Raw genomic sequence first — 8,502 nt, forward strand, 5'->3', positions numbered from 1 at the left:
AACTTTCACAAATTTGCAAATGTGATTGAACCTAAATCTAATTTATTTATATTTCATGACATGAAACACGCAGAACTCTTTATTCATTTACTTAATATGTATTTCATGCATGTTGAGCTTTCTGATCTGAAGGTAAAGACCTACACCCATCACAAAAGAGACTTCTCCTGAAAAAAAGTTACATCTTGGATGATATATACTCCATCTATTCGCCAATTGCATTAGGGCATTTGTATGTGGATGTGATGCTGTGCCACTGAAGGCCTTCCCATGCAATGACTTTGTCTTTGACAGAGTGATCTAATTACTTGAATGTTTTATAAAGAAATGATTTACTATTCATATTTTTTTTATCAACAACCATAGGGTTATGATGAAAAAGACACATTGTGTACATTACAAAAAAATTAATATGAATAATGATTTGCACAGGCCCTGCATTTCCGCCAGCCCATCTGTTCCTTCATATGAAAGTGCAAATCCATTTCCTCCTTAGTTACTGCCTCTTGAATGACTTAGCGTCAAATTTTTGAGTTCAACTCTTATGTGGAAATGATTCAAGAAAAAAAAATTGTCCCAGGAGAAGGAATAGTATTAAAATGGAATGTGTAAGATTGATTTCTAAAAGGGGTGTAGATCATCTTCTTTTCTAGCTGCAGGCATCTACAATTAATTTCATATTCAGACACCTGGACCAGAAGGTTGTATTTTCATCACCCCCTAGGCAATGTGGAGAGGCATATATTCTATTCCCTCTCTCTCTCTTCCTTCTCTATAAAGAATTGGTGGGTTGAAACAGTAACCCCATCAATGACAAGTCTGTCCCTAATACCCTTTTCATAAACCTATCCTCCAATTAGCCGCCTAAGAGTAATGCGGATAATTCAATAAAAATTGCGTTCATAAACTCCGAAAATAAGCCGCATTATTTTTACGAGCGCCCGTCCTGAAAAAGGCGGATAATCGCCATGACAACTGGACACGCCCCCTCCGATGCGGTTGTGTTGGAAAAGGGTGACCTTGTGACCGCACCATGGCAATTATCCGCATTATTTGGAAATGCGTTCATAAACTCAAAATCTTATCCCGATGCTGCTATTATGCGGATAATAGCAGCATCAGAGTAATGCGGATAACTCTTGTCCTCCTCCAATTTTACGACCAAATTATGCTGCTATTAGCCGCCTAATTCATTTTAATTGGGTTTATGAAAGGGGTATAAAACTCTCATTCTTTGTATCAAGTCCACACCCCCAAAAATGGTAATTAAAGAATAAAATAAAATCACGAAATAAGATTGAAATTTAAATAATAAAGTAAAAATGATAACAGATCAAGGAATTACAATAATGTGAAATGAGTAATCAATATATCAATCAATCAATCAATCCTAGATAAAATTAACAAAAGGATATAAAAATGGTGAGCAACATTTTCATTTCACTAGACAGAAATACTGAATATTAGTTGTGAATTTCACTGTCCCTTGCATTAGGTTAAACCTGTTATTATGAAAATGAATTTCAAATTTCATTTAACACATCACAATTGTAACAGAATAATTTTTTTAATAGTAATAAATCTAATAAATATTGTTCTTGCCAACTATAACACTGCCATTGTGAAAGGGACACAAGGAACAAATGCTCTATTATGAATGAAGAATAATCCTTCAATAGAATCACATTATAGACACAGGTGGGTAATAAATGATGATTAGTATTTGTTACTCTAATCAATAAAGTGTGTGATTATCCTTTCCCAAAGCGAATTACCCCCACCATATACCTAAGCCTCCCTCCATGTATTCATACCCTAGAAATGACAGGAAATATCCAACGGGGCAACGAAGGAAAAAAAACCCATACAGGATAGGGAATTGTTCTACATAGATCTACCAAGATATAAAATGACAACATCACAAATATTACGAGGGCGAATGAAATTCTATTCCCCATGATCAATAAATCAATACCAACTGTGTATTAGAAGCGATCAGAGTGGTGTAATATAACGCCGCTTTCGACACCTCACAGGCGCTATGAATACAGATGATCGTGATAGGTTCTGGTACCCATGTATCTATCATTAGATATACTAAGATCGATTATCCCTATATTATCCTGAGGTCCAAGTTTATGCCACCACATGCTTCAAACTCAAAATAACATTTCTTGTTTGAAGTGGACAATTCTATTTTCTGTGTCCTAACTTAAAGGTCAAGTCCACCCCAGAAAATTGTTGATTTGAATCGATGGAGAAAAATCAAACAAACATAACGCTGCAAATTTCATCGAAGTCGGATGTAAAATAAGAAAGTTATAACATTTTTAAGTTTCGCTTATTTTTCGCAAAGCAGTTAAATGCACGACTCAGCAATATGCAAATGAGAGAGTCGAAGATGTACAGCACTCACTATTTCTTTTGTTTTTTATTGTTTGAATAATACAATATTTCAAATTTTACAAATTTAATAATGACCAACTAAACTTAACCATAAACTTTTAATATAATGGTAATTCCACATGGGAGAAATAAACCTTTGTTTCACTTGACAAGGAGGAGAAAAATTAGAATATTTCATATTTCAAATAATAAAATACAAAAGAAATAGTGAGTAGGTGACGTCATCAGTCTGCCAATTTGCATACCGACCAGGATGTGCATATAACTGTTTTGTGAAATTAAGCAAAACTTCAAAATGTCCTAACTTTCTTATTTTACATCCGATTTTGATGAAATTTTCAATGTTTTGCTGGTTGGATTTTTCTCCTTTTTTTCAAATTATTTTTCTTGTTGGGGTGGACTTGTCCTTTAATAAGAGGTGGTAGCAAATGTCAAAATGGGGAGGTTATCTCATTATATTATGACTGATCTAAACTTATATATATTATTTTAATTCTCCTATACTATAAATATGAACATCGATTGGGCATGGTCTACATAGAGTTGTGTAATTGGATACTCTTAATAGTGGCATTCATTGTATTTTTGTATAAAAAAACCCTCTAGTATAAATTATTGAGTATCTGAATATAAAAACGACCTAGGTCCAATTTTTGACGAAATTTACTTCAATATGGCAAATTGTTCCTTACAAAATGACTCATCTTGTGTATATATTTCTGATATCATCTCAGAAATGCCTTAAGAAAATCTGGTACGAATGTAAGAAAAGTCCAAGTCTCGGACTTGGGCTTTCCTTACATTCATATCATACCGCCCTCTCTCATTACTTCTACTTACTACAGAAGTCTACCATGTACATGTATATGAATGTAAGAATGACCCCATTCCATATGATTCTAAAAACGATCCAAATCCACCAGACAAAAGGCCACACCCACAAGTGAATATTAATGTTCATAAAAACATGTACACTTAAATTTTTTTATGATGTTCTCTGATGTATTTTGGCCAAATATACTTTAATTGCCCAAATCAACAAAAAAAAATTATTTCCTCAAAATGAGCTATGTACTTGGGCTTTTTTATATTCATATACTGAATTATAAGCTTGATGTCTCTTGAACTCCACTATGATAGAAAATAAACTCCCTACCTGAGATATTTTCTTACAAGGGTGACTACTTTGTGTAAAATTTAAGCATTCTTTTCCTTTCTTTGCACCAATAGCATTTCACCTAGCCTTCCTCGACATGCCTCAATGTTACAAAGACAACTTTCAAGGCGACATCAAAATAAAGTTTTTAAAGAATATTTCTAGTCCACTAAGCAACCTCTTTACCTTGTCACAGGAAAGAACGCGAAAGGATTGACAGAAAATATAATACCACACAGCAGGTGAATTGGAAGTTTCATTTCAAATTCAACAATATCTAGCAGATAAGCAAACATGGAACAAGCTAAATGGAGAAATTCTTGAGGACAATATTAAATACATCGTGGAGAATAACATTGATGTTTAGCATGATACTTGATCTAGTGTAAATTTGAGCATGCAAACGCTTGAGAATACAACTATTTTTTGCTTTCCCACGTTTATAGAATACCTGGAAAAATAATGCCAATGAATAGAGTATACACATTTCTGTATTTTACAAACTGAAATTATATTATCTATATTCCAATCTGAGTGAACCAAGTGGAAGGAAGTCCAAGAATAGCTTTCCCATGATAGACCTCTAATGCCTTTCTTTAAAAAAAAATTACAGCAAGGAAATGAAAGCCACAATGCTCTTCTTAACAAAGGAAACAATGGTGGGGGTGTTTTCAGAATACAACAAAAAACACTTGTATATCACCTTAAAAACATCTTCTGTCTCTTTCAACGACATTAACACAGGGTAACATTTGAGAATTGGAGGGGCGGAGACCTGGATCACTGCTCTTTCCTAAGGTTTATCTCACCTAGATCTGGTATGGAATGGAAATGAGCTCAAGTAGGTTGTTTCCTTGATGAATTCAGGTAGCCTTGGTAATGAACTGCACAGGTACAGGTAATATAGATTACATTTTGCTTTTCTAGCGTGTTATTAACTAAATATTATGGCAATATGTATTCTGAATTGGGTTCTCTACCCCATGAAGTTTGTTTTACTTTATTTCTCTATAATGATTAATGTTAAGTGATTCACTTCTATTCACTTGAATTATAGAGAAATAATGCAATATGAAAATCATCCTGCCAACATCAATTACTTCCATCATGAAGGAAATTCTTAACAAAATAATTTTCTCTCCATAATGTGACCCTAATATAATACAAATAAATAAGAAAACATTTTTAGTATAACCAAAAAAATTTTTTGTAAACATCCAAGCCAACAAAGGAAAGTAGAGTAAATGTATCTATAAAAAATATTAAGAGAAAAAATATTTTTGAGAGGAAACAAATACCTTTAAAAACTTCTTGATCATCAAGCTAAAACGGGATTGAGAACCCGCTCTTCCTGTCGTTCATTCCCTCCCGAGGAAGGAACTGAAATAGCACGCTATACCACAAACACGCAAGTCACCGAAAACAATTCAACTTTTCACCTTAATTCGGGCCTCACTCCATTCTTATCTTACACAGCAGCAGGCATGATATAAAAAGAAAGAAAAAGGGGGACTTGCACGCACGTACACAATTACAAACACATTATCAGCCCCTGCCAACTTCATATCCTTTCCAAATCCACTGCTATAAATGTCTACATATCACATTCACCAAACATTCAACCACCACTAGTAGACTTGAGCCAAATAGATGAAAAACAACCCTCTACCATTTCCACAAACTGAAGCGAGAGAAAATCATATGGGCTTTATAAGAAGCAGAGAAGTAATAAGATTGGAAGAATTGCAGTGTTGCGAGGTTTATTGAAGAAGGTAAACAGTATCTCAGGTTTCGAGAATTGACTATGAAGTATTTGCTGATCAAATTGTGTTTAGTGTCAATAGTAACCTGCACTGCTAAAATTATATTCCAGAAATGGATGTTCAATAAATTCTTCTAGTATGCGTGTGAAGTACAAAAGAGAAAAAAAGAGAAAGAATCATTAAAATCATCATGAATATAAAAAAAAATGTCAGTTGAAAGAAAGAAAATCCAGAGAAAGGCACATCATTGTTTCCATCACCATTTTTTTAATTGAATGTTTAAATAACACAACGTGACAAGGACTGGCAAATATTAGGTACAGTAGAATGTTAGCTCAAAGCATGCATCCCCCATATGACAGAATGACAGGCACTGCAATTGATCATCATATTTAGAGAACATGGCCAATGAAAAGTAAATACTTTCCATTCGCTAGTTCATAGTGACTGCATCATTACTGAGTTATTTTCCAGCATAAGCTCCAGAACAGCCTATGAGTAGATAGATGCATGAGGAATTTTTAGTTTGAATCTTCAATCCCATTTCAAATAACAATGCTTTGCAATTTGCATAAATCAGTAGCCCATTATATCATACTTTCTCTACTAATCATTTCATAATGGTTGGGTGACCAGTAGGGTTTTGAAAGATGCTATCATGAGAGGATTCAGTCAGAATAAATACACAGCAAAACTTTTGGCCCAAATTGCAAACTTTGAACATGTTATACAGCTTATGGTAGGAAGAATGCTCGGAATCAAATATCGCAGTATCAAGAAACCAGGATAAAATAGAGTACCAGCTTTATCTTGATGATATTGGCCACTATTCAAATTAACAGTACTCTTGTTAGCCATTGCTCTTTAGAAACAACCTGTTCCCATTCCATTAAAAAAAAGCTTTTTACTAATTAAAATCTGATTTTCAAAGGAAGTACATTGGTAACTACTTCTCCTAATGACTAAAGTCTACATGGCCGAGTTAACTTCATATAATCTAGTACATATATTGTTTGATTACTCTAAGTGAAGATGCTGATTTTTAATTAGGCAGGAGCTATCACTGTTTTTTTAAGAAAAAATTTACAGCTTAAAATTTTCATTCTCAAATTAAACAATTATCTATAGGGATGAAAATGTAGATTAGTAACATAGGCCTGCATGTCCTTGATGGGAAACACAATCAAAATATCAGTTCATCTTTCTTCTTTATTGATATGTTCATGTTTGTGGTAAAAAGGAAACTAATTTAAATAATATAAAAATAAGATAAAAAATATCAATAATACCCTCTTTAGCATCAGGAGACACATGGTATGATACATTTAACAAATTCTTTTACTTTTAAATCGTTCAACGATACTATATCAATCAATACCGAGCAATGCATCACGGTATCGCCTATCAAGAAACTGATTTGTACGTTAACCCTTTCGAACAAGATGGATCAAGTGTGAATGTAGCAATCGATTGAGACCCAGATGTGAACTAGCCTTGAAAAAAAGTCTAGAAAAGATTGATTGACAAAGAGATGTTAGAGAGTGGCGTTTACCTGTAAGAGAGTAGTGATTGGAACACTTTCAATCGATGATACCTTGTACCCATCATCAATGGCTTTATGTCCTTCTGATCACAGGATCATCAAAAAGACTCTCCTTTCCCATGATGCATCTTGCTTTGGATATTACATTTTACGTTGAATGGTGAATTGTCGAAGACTATCTTCTCAAAATGTCATCCAACTCACACTTCACAGGCAACAGTTGTCTGTTTTATGTTAAAATCTTCTATATGTAGACCTAGTTGTGAGGGCTCAGATAAATTCTGAGAAAATAACCAAGAACCCCGCCCCCTCAAAAAAAAGTAGCAGCAACCAGGAAGTTCACCTGACAAATCAACAATTTTTAGATTTCACATGGTCCCTCTTCTTTTCTTTCATCTCGATATTTCTCTTTTTCTGCACCCTTCTTCCTCAATTTTTACTTTTTTCCCCTCTATTTTCTAAAGTGGTTTAGAGTTATGTTTTCTTTCTTTCCTTGCTTACCTTCAAAACGTTTTCACACTTGCTAAAATATAATCGATTCTGTTTAATTAAAGTAATGTACTGTATATATGCCATCTGTCTGCCCTGGGCCTCGATATGTTTATGTGGATGTATTCTTTTGTTATGATTGAATGTCTACTTTAACAATAAATTATGTACTGGGTGTCAAAATATAAGACTTCTAAAATCAAATTGCCTTTGGCACCTGCAATATAAATTCACTTCTCAAAATCCTGCACAGGCAGAAGCTGCACATCCTGAAACCTATTTTGATTTGATGAATCCTAGAATATCTGTATCTCTCAATTTATTTGTACTGTATAACCTAAATGTATCTCAGAGCCACCTGTAGCGGAGTAATATTCAGTGCCATGATTATAAATCAATTAATTCCCATGAATGGAAATACAGAATGTAATTAACTAATCAAAAATCAGAATTAAATCATTGATCCATGTGACACATGATGATAAATTAGTTAGACTATATGTGAATAAGGAATATAAATAACCAATCAAAAAGTCAGATCACAATCATTATATATGACACATGATTTGCTGAAGAAAGCCCCATCAAACCTGAAATAAAGTGATAAACCTAAATTTGAAATCAAAACTAACAATTATTCAGTTGCTCTTCCCACATTCTATAGCATGCAGTGATTGACCTTGACTTGTTTTGTTCGTAGACCTCAAAAGTAATTCACAACTTCCTTCATTACAGTCTAGACACACAAACACTATACTACAATAATATTGCATTCTATCAAGAAAATGAGAATCTATTTGCGCGTTCAACTCAATGATATTGAATAGAATAATAACGTTGAAATGCTCCTTCATTTAACACTTGAGACATTCATGGTTAAATCAATCAGCCATGTTTCTTTGATCAACATTTAAAATGTATGCTGTCTAAACAACCCTCTGTATATCTCCACTGCAAACTAAAGATCATATATCCATGAAGCAAATTAATGAAAAGAATTGTTTATTCTGAGCAGAATCGAAAAATATTGGAAATATGAATCTGAAAATATTTGGATTTGTATAATTTTGTATTATGAGGAAACTTCTTTCTATACATATATATATATATATATATATATATATATATATATATATATATATATA

Source organism: Lytechinus variegatus, chromosome 3, assembly GCF_018143015.1.
Source record: "Lytechinus variegatus isolate NC3 chromosome 3, Lvar_3.0, whole genome shotgun sequence".
NCBI classification, from domain to species: domain Eukaryota; kingdom Metazoa; phylum Echinodermata; class Echinoidea; order Temnopleuroida; family Toxopneustidae; genus Lytechinus; species Lytechinus variegatus.